The sequence below is a fragment of the Somniosus microcephalus genome, chromosome 4 (assembly GCF_052327205.1).
Source record: "Somniosus microcephalus isolate GS21.2 chromosome 4, FLI_Smic_1.0, whole genome shotgun sequence".
NCBI lineage: Eukaryota > Metazoa > Chordata > Chondrichthyes > Squaliformes > Somniosidae > Somniosus > Somniosus microcephalus.
The window spans coordinates 55,514,886-55,538,588 of NC_140990.1; the positions used below are offsets into that span (position 1 = coordinate 55,514,886).

A 23,703-nucleotide genomic window follows, 5' to 3' on the forward strand; every position below is an offset into this window, starting at 1 on the left:
TGTACCTGCCCTGTGAGTGTTTGATGGGATAGTACAGAGGGAGCTTTACTCTGTATCTAACCCGTGCTGTACCTGCCCTGGGAGTGTTTGATGGGACAGTGTAGAGGGAGATTTACTCTGTATCTAACGCGTGCTGTACGTGTCCTGGGAGTGTTTGATGGGACAGTGTAGAGGGAGCTTTACACTGTATCTAACCCGTGCTGTACCTGTCCTGGGAGCGTTTGATGGGACAGTGTAGAGGGAGCTTTACTCAGTATCTAACCCCTGCTGTACCTGCCCAGGGAGTGTTTGATGTGTCAGTGTAGAGGGAGCTTTACTCTGTATCTAATGCGTGCTGTACCTGCCCTGGGAGTGTTTGATGGGACAGTGTAGAGGGAGCATTATTCTGTATCTAAGCCGTGCTGTACCTGCCCTGGGAGTGTTTGATGGGACAGTGTAGATGGAGCATTATTCTGTATCTAAACCATGCTGTACCTGCCCTGGGAACATCTGATGGGACTGTGTAACATAGAAACATAGAAGATAGGAGCAGGAGTAGGCCATTCGGCCGTTCGAGCCTGCTCCGCCATTCAACGAGATCATGGCTGATCATCCAAACCCTAGCACCCGGTCGCTACACCGACAGCCATCCCACCCAAGCCCTATCCCCGTAACCCCACGTGTTTAATCCCCCCTAACACTGAGGGCCAATTTTTATCATGGCCAATCAACCTAACCCGCACATCTTTGGAGGGGCTTTACTCTGTATCTAACCCGTACTGTACCTGCCCTGGGAGTGTTTGATGGGATAGTGTGGAGGGAGTTTTACTCTGCATCTAACCCATGCTGTACCTGCCCTGGGAGTGTTTGATGCGACTGTGTAGAGGGAGCTTTACTCTGTATCTAACCCATGCTGTACCTGCCCTGGGAGCGTTTGATGGGACAGTGTAGCGGGAGCTTTACTCTGTATCTAAGCCATGCTGTACCTGTCCTGGGAGCGTTTAATGGGACAGTGTAGAGGGAGCTTTACTCTGTATCTAACCCATGCTGTAGCTGCCCAGGGAGTGTTTCATGTGCCAGTGTAGAGGGAGCTTTACTCTGTATCTAACCCGTGCTGTATCTGCTCTTGGTGTGTTTGATGGGACAGTGTATGGTTGCTCTACTCTGTATCTAACCCGTGCTGTACCTGCCCTGGGAGTGTTTGATGTGACAGTGTAGAGGGAGCTTTATTCTGTATCTAAACCATGCTGTACCTGCCCTGGGAGCACCTGATGGGACTGTGTAGAGGGCGCTTTACTCTGTATCTAACCCGTACTGTACCTGCCCTGGGAGTGTTTGATGGGATAGTATAGAGGGAGCTTTACTCTGTATCTAACCCGTGCTGTACCTGCCCTGGGAGTGTTTGATGGGACAGTGTCGAGGGAGTTTTACTCTGTATCTAACCCATGCTGTACCTGCCCTGGGAGTGTTTGATGCGACTGTGTAGAGGGAGCTTTACTCTGTATCTAAGCCATGCTGTACCTGTCCTGGCAGCGTTTGATGGGACAGTGTAGAGGGAGCTTTACTCTGTTTCTAACCCGTGCTGTACCTGTCCTGGGAGTGTTTGATGGGACAGTGTAGTGGGAGTTTTACTCTGTATCTAATGCGTGCTGTACCTGCCCTGGGAGTGTTTGATGGGACAGTGTAGAGGGAGCTTTACTCTGTATCTAACCGGTGCTATACCTGCCCTGGGAGTGTTTGATGGGACAGTGTAGAGGGAGCTTTACTCAAATTCAAATTCAAATTCAAATTCAAATTCAAATGCTTTATTGGCATGAAAGTTTACAGAGAACCATATTGCCAAAGCTTACATAGCAAAAAGGTACATTTTCAAACATTTTGTAGGTGTCAATCGATTTGACATTTGTTGGGTACATACAATATTACTTTTAAACAATATTAATTTTAAACAGTCTTTGTACTTCATTTGGTACGTTCAATATTAATTTTAAACAGTCTTAATTTTAAACAGTCCTCAGGTTGTGACATGTTGTTACATATTTGGCCCCAAGGTATGGTCTGTCTCCTTCTCCCAGGACTAATCTCAATTTTGACAGGTCATCCAATTCCTTGAAATCTGGGGTTGTTTGGCTTAGCTTGTTGAATAATATGTTTCTTGATGTGTTGAATTTTTCGCATTTTAGGAGGAAATGCATCTCTGTTTCAACCTCGCCGGCCAGACATTGATCGCATATTCTATTCTCTCTAGGCTGCCAGGATTTCTTGTATCTGCCTTTTTCAATTTCCAGTTGGTGGTCGCTTAGTCTGTACCTGGTGAGGGTCTGTCTCTGTTTTGTGTCTCTGATGGTCGTGAGGTAGTCTGCCAGTTTATATTCTCTTTTTAGGGCCCGGTAACATTCTAATCTGCTTTGGCTTTCGGTTATTTTGTTCCAATGTTCCAGGTAGGTTTCTTTGCATTGTTTAATGATTTGGTTCACTCGGATTGGTGTTTGGACGGCTGTGTTGGTCTGGGGCTGGTCAGGGTCCGGCTGAGTACTTAGTTTCAGTAGCAGCTGACTCAGGGGACTCTTTTCTGGGTTTAGCTCTTGGGTCTGAAAGGCTTTGAAATGAAGGGTGTCTGGGGAGCTAGATTTGAGGTGATTTAGGAAGTTTAGTGCTCGTTTTTGGATGTTTATTATCAGTGGGTATCTGCCTAGTTCGGCTCTGCATGCATTTGTTGGCGTTTTTCTTTGGATGCGAAGGATGCTTCGGCAGAATTCTGCATGTAGGGCTTCTATTGTGTGTTTTTCCCATTTGGTGTAGCTTTGGTGATTTAGCGGGCCCCATACTTCACTACCGTACAGTGCAATGGGCAGGATTATGCTGTCAAATATTTTGAGCCAGATTTTGATTGGGATTTGGATGTTGTAGAATTTTCTTTTTATTGCATATAGGGCTCTTCGGGCTTTTTCTTTTAGTGCATTCACTGCTATGTTGAAGCTCCCTGATGCTGTAATAGTTAGACCAAGGTAGGTGTAGCTCATAGTGTGTCCTATAGTGGTATCACTGAGGGTAAACTGGTATTTGTTTTCCTGACATCTGGGCCTTTTTTAAAAAATCATGATGTTGGTTTTTTTTAGATTTACTGTTAGAGCCCAATTTTGGCAGTATTTGCCGAGTAGGTCTAGTTGTTGCTGTAATCCCTGTTCTGTGGGAGACAGCAGGACCAGGTCGTCCGCATAGAACAGGGATTTCACTTCTCCATCCAGGAGACGGAGACCTGGTGAGTCGCTTTGCTCCAGCATGTCTGCTAATTCATTTATGTATGTGTTGAACAGGGTCGGGCTCAAATTGCAGCCCTGCCGGACGCCTCTTCTCTGGGTGAAGAAATCGGTGCGTTTGTCTCCAATTTTGACCCCGCATTTGTTTTTCAGATACATTGATTTAATAAGGTCATAGACTTTGCCCCCTATTCCACACTGAAGAAGTTTATAATAGAGCCCTTCGTGCCATATAGAGTCTGTATCTAACCTGTGCTGTACCTGCCCTGGGAGTGTTTGATGGGACAGTGTAGAGGGAGCTTTACTGTGTATCTAACCCGTGCTGTGCCTGCCCTGGGAGTGTTTGATTTGACAGTGTAGAGGGAGCTTTACTCTGTATCTAACCCGTGCTGTACCTGCCCTGGGACTGTTTGATGGGACAGTGTAGAGGGAGCTTTACTCTGTATCTAACCCATGCTGTTTCTGCCCTGGGAGTGTTTGATGGGACTGTGTCGAGGGAGCTTTAGTCTGTATCTAACCTGTGCTGTACCTGCCCTGGGAGTGTTTGATGGGACTGTGAAGAGGGAGTTTTACTCTGTATCTAACCCATATTGTACCTCCCCTGGGAGTGTTTGGTGGGACTGTGTGGAGGGAACTTTACTCTGTATCTAACCCGTGCTGTACCTGTCCTGGGAGCGTTTGATGGGACAGTGTAGAGGGAGCTTTACTCTGTATCTAACCTGTGCTGTACCTGCTCTGGGAGTGTTTGATGGGACTGTGTAGAGGGAGCTTTACTCTGTATCTAACCCGTGCTGTACCTTTCCTGGGAATGTTTGATGGGACAGTGTAGAGGGAGCTTTACTCTGTATCTAACCCGTGCTGCACTTGCCCTGGGAGTGTTTGATTGGACAGTGTAGAGGGAGCTTTACTCTGTATCTAACCCGTGCTGTTCCTGCCCTGGGAGTGTTTGGTGGGACAGTGTAGAGAGAGCTTTACTCTGTATCTAACCCGTGCTGCACATACTCTGGGAGTGTTTGATGGGACAGTGTAGAGGGAGTTTTACTCTATCTAACCCATGCTATACCTGCCCTGGGAGTGTTTGATGGGACAGTGCAGAGGGAGCTTTACTCTGTATCTAACCCATGCTGTACCTGCCCTGGGAGTGTTTGATGGGACAGTGTAGAGGGAGCTTTCCTCTGTATCTAACCCGTGCTGTACCTACCCTGGGAGTGTTTGATTGGACAGTGTAGTGGGAGCTTTACTCTGTATCTAACCCATGCTGTACCTGCCCTGGGAGTGTTTGATGGGACAGTGTAGAGGGAGCTTTACTCTGTATCTAACCCGTGCTGTACCTGCCCTGGGAGTGTTTGATGGGACAGTGTAGAGGGAGCTTTACTCTGTATCTAACCCGTGCTGTACCTGCCCTGGGAGTGTTTGATGGGACTGTGTCGAGGGAGCTTTACTCTGTATCGAACCTGTGCTGTAGCTGTCCTGGGAGTGTTTGATGGGACAGTGTAGAGGGAGCTTTACTCTGTATCTAACCCGTGCTGTACCTACCCTGGGAGTGTTTGATGGGAAAGTGTAGAGGCAGCTTTACTCTGTATCTAACCCATGCTGTTCCTGCCCTGGGAGTGTTTGATGGGACAGTGTAGAGGGAGCTTTACTCTCTATCTAACCCGTGCTGTACCTGCCCTGGGAGTGTTTGATGGGACAGTGTAGAGGGAGCTTTACTCTGTATCTAACCCGTGCTGTACCTGCCCTGGGAGTGTTTGATGGGACAGTGAAGAGGGAGTTTTACTCTGTATCTAACCCGTGCTGCACCTGCCCTGGGAGTGTTTGATGGGGCAGTGTAGAGGGAGCTTTACTCTGTATCTAATCCGTGCTGTTCCTGCCCTGGGAGTTTTTGATGGGACAGTGTAGAGGGAGTTTTACTCTGTATCTAACCCATGCTATACCTGCTCTGGGAGTGTTTGATGGGACAGTGTAGAGGGAGCTTTACTCTGTATCTAACCCATGCAGTACCTGTCCTGGGAGCGTCTGATGGGACAGTGTAGAAGGAGCTTTACCCTGTATTTAAGCAGTGCTGTACCTGCCCTGGGACTGTTTGATGGGACAGTGTAGAGGGAGCTTTACTCTGTATCTAACCCGTGCTGTACCTGCCCTGGCAGTGTTTGATGGGACATTGTAGAGGGAGCTTTACTCTGTATCGAACCCGTGCTGTACCTGCCCTGGGAGTGTTTGATGGGACAGCGTAGTGGGAGCTTTACTCTGTGTCTAACCCATGCTGTACCTGCCCTGGGAGTGTTTGATGGGACAGTGTACAGGGAGCTTTACTCTGTATCTAACCCGTGCTGTACTTGCCCTGGGAGTGTTTGATGGGACAGTGTAGAGGGAGCTTTACTCTGTATCTAACCCGTGCTGCACATACTCTGGGAGTGTTTGATGGGACAGTGTAGAGGGAGCTTTACTCTGTATCTAACCCATGCTGTACTTGCCTGGGAGTGTTTGATTGGACAGTGTAGAGGGAGCTTTACTCTGTATCTAACCCGTGCTGCACATACTCTGGGAGTGTTTGATGGGACAGTGTAGAGGGAGCTTTACTCTGTATCTAACCCATGCAGTACCTGTCCTGGGAGCGTCTGATGGGACAGTGTAGAGGGAGCTTTACTCTGTATTTAACCAGTGCTGTACCTGCCCTGGGACTGTTTGATGGGACTGTGTCGAGGGAGCTTTACTTTGTATATAACCTGTGCTGTACCTGTCCTGGGAGTGTTTGATGGGACCGTGTAGAGGGAGCTTTACTCTGTATCTAACCCGTGTTGTACCTACCCTGGGAGTCTTTGATGGGAAAGTGTAGAGGCAGCTTTACTCTGTATCTAACCCATGCTGTTCCTGCCCTGGGAGTGTTTGATGGGACAGTGTAGAGGGAGCTTTACTCTGTATCTAAACCGTGCTGTACCTGCCCTGGGAGTGTTTGATGGGACGGTGTAGAGGGAGATTTACTCTGTATCTAACGTGTGCTGTACCTGTCCTGGGAGTGTTTGATGGGACAGTGTAGAGGGAGCTTTACTCTGTATCTAACCCATGCTGTACCTGCCCAGGGAGTGTTTGATGTGTCAGTGTAGAGGGAGCTTTACTCTGTATCTAACCCGTGCTGTACCTGTCCTGGGAGTGTTTGATGGGACAGTGTAGTGGGAGTTTTACTCTGTATCTAATGCGTGCTGTACCTGCCCTGGGAGTGTTTGATGGGACAGTGTAGAGGGAGCTTTACTCTGTATCTAACCCGTGCTGTATCTGCTCTGGGTGTGTTTGATGGGACAGTGTAGAGGGAGCATTATTCTGTATCTAACCCGTGCTGTACCTGTCCTGGGAGTGTTTGATGGGACAGTGTAGTGGGAGTTTTACTCTGTATCTAATGCGTGCTGTACCTGCCCTGGGAGTGTTTGATGGGACAGTGTTGAGGGAGCTTTACTCTGTATCTAACCCGTGCTGTATCTGCTCTGGGTGTGTTTGATGGGACAGTGTAGAGGGAGCATTATTCTGTATCTAACCCGTGCTGTACCTGTTCTGGGAGCATCTGATGGGACAGTGTTGAGGGAGCTTTACTCTGTATCTAACCCGTGCTGTACCTGCCCTGGGAGTGTTTGATGGGACAGTGTAGAGGGAGCATTATTCTGTATCTAAACCATGCTGTACCTGCCCTGGGAACATCTGATGGGACTGTGTAACATAGAAACATAGAAGATAGGAGCAGGAGTAGGCCATTCGGCCCTTCGAGCCTGCTCCGCCATTCAACGAGATCATGGCTGATCATCCAAACCCTAGCACCCGGTCGCTACACCGACAGCCATCCCACCCAAGCCCTATCCCTGTAACCCCACGTGTTTAATCCCCCCTAACACTCAGGGCCAATTTTTATCATGGCCAATCAACCTAACCCGCACATCTTTGGAGGGGCTTTACTCTGTATCTAACCCGTACTGTACCTGCCCTGGGAGTGTTTGATGGGATAGTGTAGAGGGAGTTTTACTCTGTATCTAACCCATGCTGTACCTGTCCTGGGAGCGTTTGATGGGACAGTGTAGAGGGAGCTTTACTCTGTATCTAACCCATGCTGTACCTGCCCAGGGAGTGTTTCATGTGCCAGTGTAGAGGGAGCTTTACTCTGTATCTAACCCGTGCTGTATCTGCTCTTGGTGTGTTTGATGGGACAGTGTATGGTGGCTCTACTCTGGATCTAACCCGTGCTGTACCTGCCCTGGGAGTGTTTGATGTGACAGTGTAGAGGGAGCTTTATTCTGTATCTAAACCATGCTGTACCTGTCCTGGCAGCGTTTGATGGGACAGTGTAGAGGTAGCTTTACTCTGTTTCTAACCCGTGCTGTACCTGTCCTGGCAGCGTTTGATGGGACAGTGTAGAGGTAGCTTTACTCTGTTTCTAACCCGTGCTGTACCTGTCCTGGGAGTGTTTGATGGGACAGTGTAGTGGGAGTTTTACTCTGTATCTAATGCGTGCTGCACCTGCCCTGGGAGTGTTTGATGGGACAGTGTAGAGGGAGCTTTACTCTGTATCTAACCGGTGCTATACCTGCCCTGGGAGTGTTTGATGGGACAGTGTAGAGGGAGCTTTACTCTGTATCTCTCCTGTGCTGTACCTGCCCTGGGAGTGTTTGATGGGACAGTGTTGAGAGAGCATTACTCTGTATCTAACCCGTGCTGTACCTGCCCTGGGAGTGTTTGATGGGACAGTGTAGAGGGAGCTTTACTCTGTATCTAACACGTGCTGTACGTGCCCTGGGAGTGTTTGATCGGACACTGTAGAGGGAGCTTTACTCTGTATCTAACCCGTGCTATATCTGCCCTGGGAGTGTTTGATGGGACAGTGTAGAGGCAGCTTTACTCTGTATCTAACCCGTGCTGTTTCTGCCCTGGAAGTGTTTGATGCGAGAGTGTAGAGGGAGCTTTACTCTGTATCTAACCCGTGCTGCACTTGCCCTGGGAGTGTTTGATGGGACAGTGTAGAGGGAGCTTTACTCTGTATCTAACCCATGCTGTTCCTGCCCTGGGAGTGTTTGATGGGACAGTGTAGAGGGAGCTTTACTCTGTATCTAACCCGTGCTGTACCTGCCCTGGGAGTGTTTGATGGGACAGCGAAGAGGGAGTTTTACTCTGTATCTAACCCGTGCTGTTCCTGCCCTGGGAGTGTTTGATGGGACAGTGTAGAGGGAGCTTTACTCTGTATCTAACCCATGCTGTTCCTGCCCTGGGAGTGTTTGATGGGACAGTGTAGAGGGAGCTTTACTCTGTATCTAACCCGTGCTGTACCTGCCCTGGGAGTGTTTGATGGGACAGCGAAGAGGGAGTTTTACTCTGTATCTAACCCATGCTGTTCCTGCCCTGGGAGTGTTTGATGGGACAGTGTAGAGGGAGCTTTACTCTGTATCTAACCCGTGCTGTTCCTGCCCTGGGAGTGTTTGATGGGACAGTGTAGAGAGAGCTTTACTCTGTATCTAACCCGTGCTGTTCCTGCCCTGGGAGTGTTTGATGGGACAGTGTAGAGAGAGCTTTACTCTGTATCTAACCTATGCTGTACCTGCCCTGGGAGTGTTTGATGGGACAGTGTAGAGGGAGCTTTACTCTGTTTCTAACCCATGCTATACCTGCTCTGGGAGTGTTTGATGGGACTGTGTAGAGGGAGCTTTACTCTGTATCTAACCCATGCAGTACCTGTCCTGGGAGCGTCTGATGGGACAGTGTAGAAGGAGCTTTACCCTGTATTTAAGCAGTGCTGTACCTGCCCTGGGACTGTTTGAAGGGACAGTGTAGAGGGAGCTTTACTCTGTATCTAACCCATGCTGTACCTGCCCTGGGAGTGTTTGATGGGACAGTGTACAGGGAGCTTTACTCTGTATCTAACCCGTGCTGTACTTGCCCTGGGAGTGTTTGATGGGACAGTGTAGAGGGAGCTTTACTCTGTATCTAACCCATGCTGTACCTTTCCTGGGAATGTTTGATGGGACAGTGTAGAGGGAGCTTTACTCTGTATCTAACCCATGCTGTACTTGCCTGGGAGTGTTTGATTGGACAGTGCAGAGGGAGCTTTACTCTGTATCTAACCCGTGCTGTTCCTGCCCTGGGAGTGTTTGATGGGACAGTGTAGAGAGAGCTTTACTCTGTATCTAACCCGTGCTGCACATACTCTGGGATTGTTTGATGGGACAGTGTGGAGGGAGCTTTACTCTGTATCTAACCCATGCAGTACCTGTCCTGGGAGCGTCTGATGGGACAGTGTAGAGGGAGCTTTACTCTGTATCTAACCCATGCTGTTCCTGCCCTGTGAGTGTTTGATGGGATAGTATAGAGGGAGCTTTACTCTGTATCTAACCCGTGCTGTACCTGCCCAGGGAGTGTTTGATGTGTCAGTGTAGAGGGAGCATTACTCTGTATCTAACCCGTGCTGTACCTGTCCTGGGAGTGTTTGATGGGACAGTGTAGTGGGAGTTTTACTCTGTATCTAATGCGTGCTGTACCTGCCCTGGGAGTGTTTGATGGGACAGTGTAGAGGGAGCTTTAATCTGTATCTACCCCGTGCTGTATCTGCTCTGGGTGTGTTTGATGGGACAGTGTAGAGGGAGCATTATTCTGTATCTAACCCGTGCTGTAACTGTCCTGGGAGTGTTTGATGGGACAGTGTAGTGGGAGTTTTACTCTGTATCTAATGCGTGCTGTACCTGCCCTGGGAGTGTTTGATGGGACAGTGTAGTGGGAGTTTTACTCTGTATCTAACCCGTGCTGTATCTGCTCTGGGTGTGTTTGATGGGACAGTGTAGAGGGAGCATTATTCTGTATCTAACCCGTGCTGTACCTGTTCTGGGAGCATCTGATGGGACTGTGTAACATAGAAACATAGAAGATAGGAGCAGGAGTAGGCCATTCGGCCCTTCGAGCCTGCTCCGCCATTCAACGAGATCATGGCTGATCAACCAAACCCTAGCACCCGGTCCCTACACCGACAGCCATCCCACCCAAGCCCTATCCCCGTAACCCCACGTGTTTAATCCCCCCGAACACTAAGGGCCAATTTTTATCATGGCCAATCAACCTAACCCGCACATCTTTGGAGGGGCTTTACTCTGTATCTAACCCGTACTGTACCTGCCCTGGGAGTGTTTGATGGGACTGTGTAGAGGGAGCTTTACTCTGTATCTAACCCATGTTGTACCTCCCCTGGGAGTGTTTGGTGGGACTGTGTGGAGGGAGCTTTACTCTGTATCTAACCTGTGCTGTACCTGCTCTGGGAGTGTTTGATGGGACTGTGTAGAGGGAGCTTTACTCTGTATCTAACCTGTGCTGTACCTGCTCTGGGTGTGTTTGATGGGATAGTGTAGAGGGAGTTTTACTCTGTATCTAACCCGTGTTGTACCTGCCCTGGGAGTGTTTGATGGGACAGTGTAGAGGGAGCTTTACTCTGTATCTAACCTGTGCTGTACCTGCTCTGGGAGTGTTTGATGGGACTGTGTAGAGGGAGCTTTACTCTGTATCTAACCAGTGCTGTACCTGCTCTGGGTGTGTTTGATGGGATAGTATAGAGGGAGCTTTACTCTGTATCTAACCCGTACTGTACCTGCCCTGGGAGTGTTTGATGGGACTGTGTAGAGGGAGCTTTACTCTGTATCTAACCCATGTTGTACCTCCCCTGGGAGTGTTTGGTGGGACTGTGTGGAGGGAGCTTTACTCTGTATCTAACCTGTGCTGTACCTGCTCTGGGAGTGTTTGATGGGACTGTGTAGAGGGAGCTTTACTCTGTATCTAACCTGTGCTGTACCTGCTCTGGGTGTGTTTGATGGGATAGTGTAGAGGGAGTTTTACTCTGTATCTAACCCGTGTTGTACCTGCCCTGGGAGTGTTTGATGGGACAGTGTAGAGGGAGCTTTACTCTGTATCTAACCCATGCTGTACCTGCCCAGGGAGTGTTTCATGTGCCAGTGTAGAGGGAGCTTTACTCTGTATCTAACCCGTGCTGTATCTGCTCTTGGTGTGTTTGATGGGACAGTGTATGGTGGCTCTACTCTGTATCTAACCCGCGCTGTACCTGCCCTGGGAGTGTTTGATGTGACAGTGTAGAGGGAGCTTTATTCTGTATCTAAACCATGCTGTACCTGTCCTGGCAGCGTTTGATGGGACAGTGTAGAGGTAGCTTTACTCTGTTTCTAACCCGTGCTGTACCCGTCCTGGGAGTGTTTGATGGGACAGTGTAGAGGGAGCTTTACTCTGTATCTAACCTGTGCTGTACCTGCCCTGGGAGTGTTTGATGGGACAGTGTAGAGGGAGCTTTACTCTGTATCTAACCCGTGCTGTATCTGCCCTGGGAGTGTTTGATTTGACAGTGTAGAGGGAGCTTTACTCTGTATCTAACCCGTGCTGTTTCTGCCCTGGGAGTGTTTGATGGGACTGTGTAGAGGGAGCTTTAGTCTGTATCTAACCTGTGCTGTACCTGCCCTGGGAGTGTTTGATGGGACTGTGTAGAGGGAGCTTTACTCTGTATCTAACCCATGTACCTCCCCTGGGAGTGTTTGGTGGGACTGTGTGGAGGGAGCTTTACTCTGTATCTAACCCGTGCTGCACTTGCCCTGGGAGTGTTTGATTGGACAGTGTAGAGAGAGCTTTACTCTGTATCTAACCCGTGCTGCACATACTCTGGGAGTGTTTGATGGGACAGTGTAGAGGGAGTTTTACTCTGTATCTAACCCATGCTATACCTGCTCTGGGAGTGTTTGATGGGACAGTGTAGAGGGAGCTTTACTCTGTATCTAACCCATGCTGTACCTGCCCTGGGAGTGTTTGATGGGACAGTGTAGAGGGAGTTTTACTCTGTTTCTAACCCGTGCTGTACCTACCCTGGGAGTGTTTGATGGGACAGTGTGGAGGGAGCTTTACTCTGTATCTAACCCGTGCTGTACTTGCCCTGGGAGTGTTTGATTGGACAGTGTAGAGGGAGCTTTACTCTGTATCTAACCCGTGCTGTACCTGCCCTGGGAGTGTTTGATGGGACAGTGTAGAGGGAGCTTTACTCTGTATCTAAACTGTGCTGTACTTGCCTGGGAGTGTTTGATTGGACAGTGTAGAGGGAGCTTTACTCTGTATCTAACCCGTGCTGTTCCTGCCCTGGGAGTGTTTGATGGGACAGTGTAGAGGGAGCTTTACTCTGTATCTAACCCGTGCTGTACCTGCCCTGGGAGTGTTTGATGGGACAGCGAAGAGGGAGTTTTACTCTGTATCTAACCCATGCTGTTCCTGCCCTGGGAGTGTTTGATGGGACAGTGTAGAGGGAGCTTTACTCTGTATCTAACCCGTGCTGTTCCTGCCCTGGGAGTGTTTGATGGGACAGTGTAGAGAGAGCTTTACTCTGTATCTAACCCGTGCTGCACATACTCTGGGAGTGTTTGATGGGACAGTGTAGAGGGAGCTTTACTCTGTATCTAACCCATGCAGTACCTGTCCTGGGAGCGTCTGATGGGACAGTGTAGAGGGAGCTTTACTCTGTATCTAACCCATGCAGTACCTGTCCTGGGAGCGTCTGATGGGACAGTGAAGAGGGAGTTTTACTCTGTATCTAACCCGTGCTGTACCTGCCCTGGGAGTGTTTGATCGGACACTGCAGAGGGAGCTTTACTCTGTATCTAACCCGTGCTGTTCCTGCCCTGGGAGTGTTTGATGCGAGAGTGTAGAGGGAGCTTTACTCTGTATCTAACCCGTGCTGTGCTTGCCCTGGGAGTGTTTGATGGGACAGTGTAGAGAGAGCGTTACTCTGTAACTAACCCGTGCTGCACATACTCTGGGAGTGTTTTAATGGGACAGTGTCGAGGGAGTTTTACTCTGTATATAACCCATGCTGTACCTGTCCTCGGAGCATCTGATGGGACTGTGTGGAGGGAGCTTTACTCTGTATCTAACCCGTACTGTTCCTGCCCTGGGAGTGTTTGATGGGATAGTATGGAGGGAGCTTTACTCTGTATCTAACCCGTGCTGTATCTGCTCTGGGTGTGTTTGATGGGACAGTGTATGGGTGCTCTACTCTGTATCTAACCCATGCTGTACCTGCCCTGGGAGTGTTTGATGAGACAGTGTAGAGGTAGCTTTATTCTGTTTCTAAACCATGCTGTACCTGCCCTGGGAGCATCTGATGGGACTGTGTAGAGGGCGCTTTACTCTGTATCTAACCCGTACTGTACCTGCCCTGTGAGTGTTTGATGGGATAGTATAGAGGGAGCTTTACTGTGTATCTAACCCGTGCTGTACCTGTCCTGGGAGCGTTTGATGGGACAGTGTAGAGGGAGCTTTACTCTGTATCTAACCCATGCTGTACCTGCCCAGGGAGTGTTTGATGTGTCAGTGTAGAGGGAGCTTTACTCTGTATCTAACCCGTGCTGTACCTGTCCTGGGAGTGTTTGATGGGACAGTGTAGTGGGAGTTTTACTCTGTATCTAATGCGTGCTGTACCTGCCCTGGGAGTGTTTGATGGGACAGTTTAGAGGGAGCTTTACTCTGTATCTAACCCGTGCTGTATCTGCTCTGGGTGTGTTTGATGGGACAGTGTATGGGTGCTCTACTCTGTATCTAACCCGTGCTGTATCTGCTCTGGGTGTGTTTGATGGGACAGTGTAGAGGGAGCATTATTCTGTATCTAACCCGTGCTGTACCTGCCCTGGGAGTGTTTGATGGGACAGTGTAGAGGGAGCTTTACTCTGTATCGAACCCGTGCTGTACCTGCCCTGGGAGTGTTTGATGGGACAGTGTAGAGGGAGCATTATTCTGTATCTAACCCGTGCTGTACCTGCCCTGGGAGTGTTTGATGGGACAGTGTAGAGGGAGCTTTACTCTGTCTCTAACCCATGCTGTCCCTTTCCTGGGAATGTTTGATGGGACAGTGTAGAGGGAGCTTTACTCTGTATCTAACCCGTGCTGTACTTGCCTGGGAGTGTTTGATTGGACAGTGTAGAGGGAGCTTTACTCTGTATCTAACCCGTGCTGTTCCTGCCCTGGGAGTGTTTGATGGGCCAGTGTAGAGAGAGCTTTACTCTGTATCTAACCCGTGCTGCACATACTCTGGGAGTATTTGATGGGACAGTGTGGAGGGAGCTTTACTCTGTATCTAACCCATGCAGTACCTGTCCTGGGAGCGTCTGATGGGACAGTGTGGAGGGAGCTTTACTCTGTATTTAACCAGTGCTGTACCTGCCCTGGGACTGTTTGATGGGACAGTGTAGAGGGAGCATTATTCTGTTTCTAACCCGTGCTGTACCTTTCCTGGGAACATCTGATGGGACTGTGTAACATAGAAACATAGAAGATAGGAGTAGGCCATTCGGCCCTTCGAGCCTGCTCCGCCATTCAACGAGATCATGGCTGATCATCCAAACCCTAGCACCTGGTCGCTACACCGACAGCCATCCCACCCAAGCCCTATCCCCGTAACCCCACGTGTTTAATCCCCCCTAACACTCAGGGCCAATTTTTATCATGGCCAATCAACCTTACCGCACATCTTTGGAGGGGCTTTACTCTGTATCTAACCCGTACTGTACCTGCCCTGGGAGTGTTTGATGGGACTGTGTAGAGGGAGCTTTAGTCTGTATCTAACCTGTGCTGTACCTGCCCTGGGACTGTTTGATGGGACTGTGTAGAGGGAGCTTTACTCTGTATCTAACCCATGTTGTACCTCCCCTGGGAGTGTTTGGTGGGACTGTGTGGAGGGAGCTTTACTCTGTATCTAAGCCATGCTGTACCTGTCCTGGGAGTGTTTGATGTGTCAGTGTAGAGGGAGCTTTACTCTGTATCTAACCTGTGCTGTACCTGTCCTGGGAGCGTTTGATGGGACAGTGTAGAGGGAGCTTTACTCTGTATCTAACCTGTGCTGTACCTGCTCTGGGAGTGTTTGATGGGACTGTGTAGAGGGAGCTTTACTCTGTATCTAACCAGTGCTGTACCTGCCCTGTGAATTTTTGATGGGACTGTGTAGAGGGAGCTTAATCTGTATCTGACCCGTGCTGTACCTGTCCTGGGAGTGTTTGATGGGACAGTATACAGAGTGCTTTACTCTATATCTAACCCGTGCTGTGCCTGCCCTGGGAGTGTTTGATGGGACAGTGTAGAGGGAGCTTTACTCTGTATCTAACCCGTGCTGCACGTGCCCTGGGAGTGTTTGATGGGACAGTGTCGAGGGAGCTTTACTCTGTATCTAACCCGTGCTATACCTGCCCTGGGAGTGTTTGATGGGACAGTGTAGAGGGAGCTTTACTATGTATCTAACCCGTGCTGTGCCTGACCTGGGAGTGTTTAACGGGACAGTGTAGAGGGAGCTTTACTCTGGATCTAACCCGTGCTGTGCCTGACCTGGGAGTGTTTGATGGGACAGTGTAGAGGGAGCTTTACTCTGTATCTAATCCGTGCTGTACCTGCCCTGGAACTGTTTGATGGGACTGTGTAGAGGGAGCTTTACTCTGTATCTAACCCGTGCTGTGCCTGACCTGGGAGCGTTTGATGGGACAGTGTACAGGGAACTTTACTCTGTATCTAACCTGTGCTGTAACTGCCCTGTGAATTTTTGATGGGACTGTGTAGAGGGAGCTTTACTCTGTACCTAACCCGTGCAGCACCTGCCCTGGGACTGTTTGACGGGACTGTCTTGAGGGAGCTTAATCTGTATCTAACCCATGCTGTACCTGCCCTGGGAGTATTTGATGGGACAGTATCCAGAGAGCTTTACTCTATATCTAACCCGTGCTGTACCTGACCTGGGAGTGTTTGATGGGACAGTGTAGTGGGAGCTTTTCTGTGTATCTAACGCGTGCTGTACCTGCCCTGGGAGTGTTGGATGGGACAGTGTAGAGTGAGCTTTACTCTGTATCTAACCCGTGCTGTGCCTGCCCTGGGAGTGTTTGATGGGACAGTGTAGAGGGAGATTTACTCTGTATCTAACCCGTGCTGTACCTGCCCTGGGAGTGTTTGGTGGGACTGTGTACAGGGAGCTTTACTCTGTATCTAACCCGTGCTATATCTGCCCTGGGAGTGTTTGATGGGACAGTGTAGAGGGAGCGTTGCTCTGTATCTAACTCGTGCTGTACCTGCAATGGGAGTGTTTGATGGGACAGTGTAGAGGGAGCTTTACTCTGTATCTAACCCGTGCTGTACCTGCCCTGGAAGTGTTTGATGGGACAGTGTAGAGGAAGCTTTACTCTGTATCTCACCTGTGCTGTACCTGCCCTGGAAGTGTTTGATGGGACAGTGTAGAGGAAGCTTTACTCTGTATCTAACTCGTGCTGTACCTGCAATGGGAGTGTTTGATGGGACAGTGTAGAGGGAGCTTTACTCTGTATCTAACCCGTGCTGTACCTGCCCTGGAAGTGTTTGATGGGACAGTGTAGAGGAAGCTTTACTCTGTATCTAACCCGTGCTGTACCTGCCCTGGGAGTGTTTGATGGGACTGTATCTACAAAATGCACTGCAGCACCTCCCAAACCCGCGACCTCTTCCACCTAGAAGGACAAGGGCAGCAGGTGCATGGGAATACCACTGTCTCGAATTTCCCCTCCACGTCACACACCATCCCCACATGGAAATATATCGCCGATCCTTCGTCGTCATTGGGTCAAAATCCTGGAACTCCCTCCCTAACAGCACTGTGGGAGCACCTTCACCACACGGACTGCAGCGGTTCAAGAAGGCAACTCACCACCACCTTCTCAAGGGCAACTAGGGATGGGCAATAAATGCTGGGCCATCCAGCGACGCCCACATCCCAGGAATGAATTTTTAAAAATTCCTACCGCATTCATTAATTATAGGAATAACACTATTTAATATATATACATAAGTACATAAATATACATACAAAAATACATTTTGTCCAACTTTAATTAGTTTATCCTGTCTGATGTAAACCAACCGCACAGTCACTGACACCAATCTCCTCCTGTCTGATATAAACCAGCCCCACAGTCATGACACCAATCTCCTCCTGTCTGATATAAACCAGCCCCACAGTCACTGACACCAATCTCCTCCTGTCTGATATAAACCAGCCCCACAGTCATGACACCAATCTCCTCCTGTCTGATATAAACCAACCCCAGTCACTGACACCAATCTCCTCCTGTCTGATATAAACCAGCCCCACAGTCACTGACACCAATTTCCTCCTGTCTGATATAAACCAACCCCAGTCACTGACACCAATCTCCTCCTGTCTGATATAAACCAACCCCACAGGCCCAGAAAGATTAATCTCAGCCCGTTACTTTGACTGGACTGGTCTCCATTCCCTTGCTGAGGGGATTGCTGTACCAGACGGGAGGGGTAACATTTGGGGACTCTCGATTCTCCACCAATTCCCATTCCCCTTCTTTCTGGTGGATAATGGAGGTGCCACTGTGTGTAATGTGCAAGTCAGTAAGAATTTTCAACAAGGATTAATCAGCACTTTGTAATTGGAGATGTTAATCAGTGAAACCTTTCAGACACTGAATTGTAGATTTTGTACCAAAGATCAATTTAAGTTGAAGTAAAAGTTAATAATTTTATTGTAAGATAATTTCTGGTGAGAGTCCCTGAATTAAGGGGAACGATCACAGACAGCGGTTCTTAAAGGGCCACTGCAGATCCGAGAACACAATCAGCTACATCTCCAGAATATTAAACTTCAGCCAGTTATATTAAACATCAGCAGAAACAAACCCCAACTATCAGAATGAACATGGTTCAGTCCCGGATGTGATTAACAGCAGCAACAACAGCAGAATCCAACCCCTGCAGTCACATGTGAACTCGCTTGTGTGTCAGCAGGTTGGATGACTGAGTGAACCCCTTCCCACACACAGAGCAGGTGAATGGCCTCTCCCCATTGTGAACTCGCTGGTGTGTCAGTAGGGTGGATGATTGATTGAATCCCTTCCCACATACGGAGCAGGTGAACAGCCTCTCCACAGTGTGAATGCAATGATGTGACAGCAGGTCGGATGGTACAGTGAATCCCTTCTCACACCTGGAGCAGGTGAACGGCCTCTCGGTGTGAACTCGCAGGTGTCTCAGAAGGTTGGATGAATGAGTGAATCCCTTCCCACACTCAGCGCAGGTGAACGGCCTCTCCCCAGTGTGAACATGCTGGTGTGTCAGAAGGTTGGATGATTGAATGAATTCCTTTGCACACACGGAGCAGGTGAATGGCCTCTCTCCAGTGTGAACTCGCTGGTGTATCAGCAGGGTAGATGACTGATTGAATCCCTTCCCACACACGGAGCAGGTGAACGGTTTCTCCCCGGTGTGACTGTGTCGATGAGTTTCCAGCTTGGATGGGGAACTGAATCCCTTCCCACAGTCCCCACATATCCATGGTTTCTCCGTGGTGCGGGTGTCCGTGTGTCTCTCCAGGTTGAACGATCGGTTGAAGTCTCGTCCACACACAAAACACGTGTACGGTTTCTCCCCGCTGTGAATGGTGTGATGTTTTTTTAGGCTGTGTAACTGGTTAAAGCTCTTTCCACAGTCAGTGCCCTGGAACACTCTCACTCGGGTGTGTGTGTCTCGGTGCTTTTCCAGTCACACTGATGTTTGAAACCTTTTCCCACAGACAGAACAAACAAACATTGCCCCTTCTATATTCAAAGGCTGATGATATTCAGGTCCTGACGTGATGTTTGGTTTGAGTTCCCATCTGTAAATCCTCTGCTTCTAGTACCCTGTAAAAGGAGTTTACAAAATTCATCACTAAGTACAGGATAGAAATTCAGAACAGACAATTCTAGTTTCTATGGAAGATTCTTTCCTCTCTTGTTCTGCCATAGCTGTAAATCCCCGTCCCACACACCCTCCTCCCTGTGCTGAAATCCATCCCATCGCATATCGCCCAACAGTTTGTCCTCCACTCCTAGGTTTCTCCCGGGCTCTGTTCTACACTCACTGGTTCCCCTCTCTCTCTCCGCTGAAAGTGCTGATGCTGGCTGGGTTCAGTTCTACACTCACTGGTTCCCCTCCCTCTCCTCCCCTGAAGGTGCTGACTCTGGCTGGGTTCAGTTCTACACTCACTGGTTTCCCTCCCTCTCCTCCCCTGAAGGTGCTGACTCTGGCTGGGTTCAGTTCTACACTCACTGGTTCCCCTCCCTCTCCTCCCCTGAAGGTGCTGACTCTGGCTGGGTTCAGTTCTACACTCACTGGTTCCCCTCCCTCTCCTCCCCTGAAGGTGCTGACTCTGGCTGGGTTCAGTACTACACTCACCGGTTCCTCTCCCTCTCCTCCCTGAAGGTGCTGACTCTGGCTGGGTGCAGTTCCACACTCACTGGTTCCCCTCCCTCTCCTCCCCTGAAGGTGCTGACTCTGGCTGGGTTCGGTTCTACACTTGTACAAAAGTAAAATACTGCGGCTGCTGGAAATCTGAAATAAAACAGATAATACTGGAAATACTCAGGGCAGCATCTGTGGAGAGAGAAACAGAGGTAACGTTTCAGGTCAATGACGTTTCATCAGAACTGGAAATATTGAGAGATGTAACAGGTTTTAAGATGGGCCTCGTGTAGCCGAGGGAAGGATGGAAATTGGAAATAAAGTTGATGAAGTTTTCCAGTTCGGGGCGAGAGCAGGAACCGACATCAATACAATCATCGATGTACTGGAAAAAGAGGTGAGGGAGGGGACCTGAGTAGGACTGGAACAAAGAGTGTTCCACTTATCCCATGAAAAGGCAGGCATCGCTCGGACCCATGCGGGTTCCCATATTTATTTGGAGGAAGTGAGTTGATTCAAAGGAGAAGTTGTTCAATGTGAGAACAAGTTCAGCCAGGTGGAGGAGGGTGGTGGTGGATGGGGACTGGTTGGGCCTCTGTTCAAGGGAGAAGCGGAGGGCCCTCAGGCCATCCTGGTGGGGGATGGAGGTGTAGAGAGATTGTACGTCCATGGTGAAAAGGAGGAGGAGTGAAAGGGGCCAGGAAACTGGTAAATGTTAAAGTGGCGGAGGGCGCTTGCACCCTGGTCCACTCTTCAATCATCTCCAACACAGGAGCTCCTCAGGGCAGTGTCCTATTCCCAGCCATCTTCAGCTGCTTTATCAATGGCCTTCCCTCCACTGTAGGGTCAGAAGTGGGGAAGTTTGCTGATGACTGCACATTGTTCAGTTCCATTTGCAACTCCTCAGATAATGAAGCAGTTCGTCGCAAGACCTGGACAACATTCAGCTTTGGGCTGAAACATTTGCGCTATACAAGTGCCAGACAATGACCATCTCCAACAAGAGAGTCTAACCACCACCCCTTGACATTCAACGGCATTACCATCACCGAATCCCCCACCATTAACGTCCTGGAGGTCACCATTGACCAGAAACTTAACTGGACCAGCCACATAAATACTGTGGCTACAAGAGCAGGTCAGAGGCTGGGTATTCTGCGGCTAGTGTCTCACCTCCTGACTCCCCAAAACCTTCCCAGGGCACAAGTCAGGAGTGTGATGGAATACTCGCCACTTGCCTGGATGAGTGCTGCTCCAACAACACTCAAGAAGCTCAACACCATCCAGGACAAAGCAGCCCGCTTGATTGGCACCCCATCCACCACCTTCAATATTCACTCCCTCCACCACCGGCGCACTGTGGCTGCAGTGTGTACCATCTACAAGATGCACTGCAGCAACTCACCAAGGCTTCTTCAACAGCACCTTCCAAACCCCCGACCTCTACCAACTAGAAGGACAATCCTAAACTAGGGTCCTAAATCTAAACAAAGGAAACTACGAAGGTATGAGGGGTGAGTTGGCTATGATAGATTGGGGAGCTTCATTAAAAGGCATGACGGTGGATAGGCAATGGCTAACATTTAAGAAACAAATGCTTGAATTGCAACAGTTATACATTCCTTTCTGGTGCAAAAACACAAGGAAAACGTCCCAACCATAGCTAAATACAGAAATTAAGGACAGTATTAGATACAAAGAGGAGTCATAGAAAGTTGCCAGAAAAAGTAGCAAGCCTGAGGATTGGGAGCAGTTTAGAGATCAGCAAAAAAGGACCAAGAGATTGATTAAGAGGGGAAAAATAGAGTATGAGAGTAAACTTGCAAGGAACATAAAAGCGGACTGTAAAAGCTTCTAAAAGTATGTAAAAAGGAAAGGATTAGTGAAGACAAATGTAGGTCCCTTACAGTCAGAAATGGGAGAATTTATAATGGGCAACAAGGAAATGGCAGGGCAATTAAGCAAATACTTTGGCTCTGTCTTCACGGAAGAGGACATAAATAACTTCCCAGAAATGCTAGGAAACCAAGGGTCTAGTGAGCAGGAGGAATGAAAGGAAATTAGTATTAGTAAAAAAACAGTGCAGGAGAAATTAATGGGACTGAAAGCCGATAAATCCATGGGGCCTGATAATCTGCATCCCAGAGTACTAAAAGAGGCAGCCATGGAAATAGTGGATGCAGGCTCGAAGGGCCGAATGGGCTACTCCTGCTCCTAGTTTTCTATGTTTCTAAAGGCAGCAGGCACAGGGGAACACCACCAGCTGCAAGTCCCCCTCCAAGTCACACACCATCCTGACTTGGAAATATAACGCCATTCCTTCATAGTTGCTGGGTCAAAATCCTAGGGATGGGCAATAAACGCTGGCCTTTCTAGTGATGCCCACATCCTGTGAACGAATAATAAAAAAACAGCCCCTCCCCTTCCCATGCAAGCACAGCAGATCCAACACATTGGCTGTAAAGCACTTTGGCACCTCCGGTGCTCTTGAAAGGCGCTATATAAATGCAAGTCTTTTCTCTCTCCATAGACGCTACCTGACCTGCTGAGTATTTCCAGCATTTTCTGTTTTTATTTCAGATTTCCAGCATCCGCTGTATTTTGCTTTTGTGTTGAGATGGGGAGAAACCCTCTGACTGCAGAGCGAGAATAAAATAAATCTATATATATGAAGCGGTTTGTCTCTCTGTCTGTTTCTCTGTCTGTCTGTCCAGCTATACAATCAAAAGTTATAGAGCGTACCTACACATATGTTATATCAAAAGAAAGCTTATCATTAGGGGAGTCTAATAGGCGTATTTACTTTTTGGTCAGACAAAAATTGTTCAGACAGTATACAGAAAAGGTTCAAAAAAGGGCAACATTCCGCTCATTAGCGTTGAGTGGCGTGATGGTTGACCAATCGTACAGGGGATTAACCTGATGGTTGACCAATCGGTGCGTCACGGGGGGCGTTTCATTGCGTGTGTGTGCGGGCCTAATCCTTCTCAGCTGAGGTGAGTGGTCGCCATCTTGATTCCTAACTATTGATTTATTTTTCCCACTTTCTGTGTGTTTATTTTCAAATATAGATTTCCAGCAAAAAAAAAGTTGGTTTTAAAAGAAAAAAAAATCCTTTTGCAAAGGGGACTCGGGCTTTCCCCCCCTCGGCGGTGGATGAGCTGCCTTCAGGCCTCAAAGCCTCGGCCTCTCCTCGCCAGCCACGCCCCGTGAGCGTCGCCATGTTGGTAAAGGCTGGCGGGGCGGGACTGAGCCGAGCGTATCCATCGCCGCCATCTTGGTAAAGGCTGGCGGGGCGGGAGACAGTGCGCGTAGTGAACGTCGGCGGCGGCCCGGAGCACGACGTGAGCTAAGGTGAGTCCGGCCGGGCCTCACGCGCTAGGCCGCGCACCGGCCGGCCCTGAGGCGCTGATCCGCACACGAGGGCTTTGGGTCACCGCGTCCGGGCTCTGAGGAAAGGGAGAGAGAGAGGTGGAGGGAGGGAGAGAGAGGAAATCAGGGAGAGACGGGGGGAGGGAGAGGAGAGGCGGAGGGAGGAAATCAGGGAGGGAGGGAGAGGAGAGGGGGGGAGGGAGGGAGAGTGGAGAGGAGAGGGAGGGAGAGGAGAGAGAGGAAATCAGGGAGAGACGGAGAGGAGAGGGAGGGAGCGGAGAGGGGGGAGGGAGGGAGAGGAGAGAGGAGGAGGAGAGAGGGAGGGAGAGGAGGGGGGAGGAGAGAGGGAGGGAGAGGAGGGGGGAGGAGAGAGGGAGGGAGAGGAGGGGAGAGGAGAGGGAGGGAGAGGAGGGGGGGAGGAGAGGGAGGGAGAGGAGAGGGGGAGGGGAGGGGGAGGGAGAGAGGGGAGGGAGAGGGGGGAGGGAAGGGAGAGGGGGGAGGGAGAGGGGGAGGGAGAGGAGAGGGGAGGGAGAGGAGAGGGGGGCAAGAGGAGAGGGGGAGAGGAGGAGGGCAAGAGGAGAGGGGGAGGAGAGGGGGGAGGGAGAGGAGAGGGGGGGAGGGAGAGGAGAGGGGGGAGGGAGAGGAAAGGAGGGAGGGAGAGGAGAGGGGGGAGGGAGAGGAGAGGGGGAGGGAGAGGAAAGGAGGGAGGGAGAGGAGAGGGGGGAGGGAGAGGAGGGAGGGAGGGAGAGGAGAGGGGGGAGGGAGAGGGGGGAGGGAGAGGAGGGGGGAGGGAGAGGAGAGGGGGGAGGGAGAGGAGAGGGGGGAGAGAGAGGAGGGG

At 49.8% G+C, this 23,703-nt stretch overlaps 1 pseudogene; it reads right to left on the reverse strand.

Moving 5' to 3' along the window:
* The window catches only part of LOC147118934 (uncharacterized), a 45,237-nt pseudogene extending 22,521 nt beyond the window's left edge, over window positions 1-22,716 (reverse strand).
* Window positions 22,717-23,703: the final 987 nt, after the last annotated feature.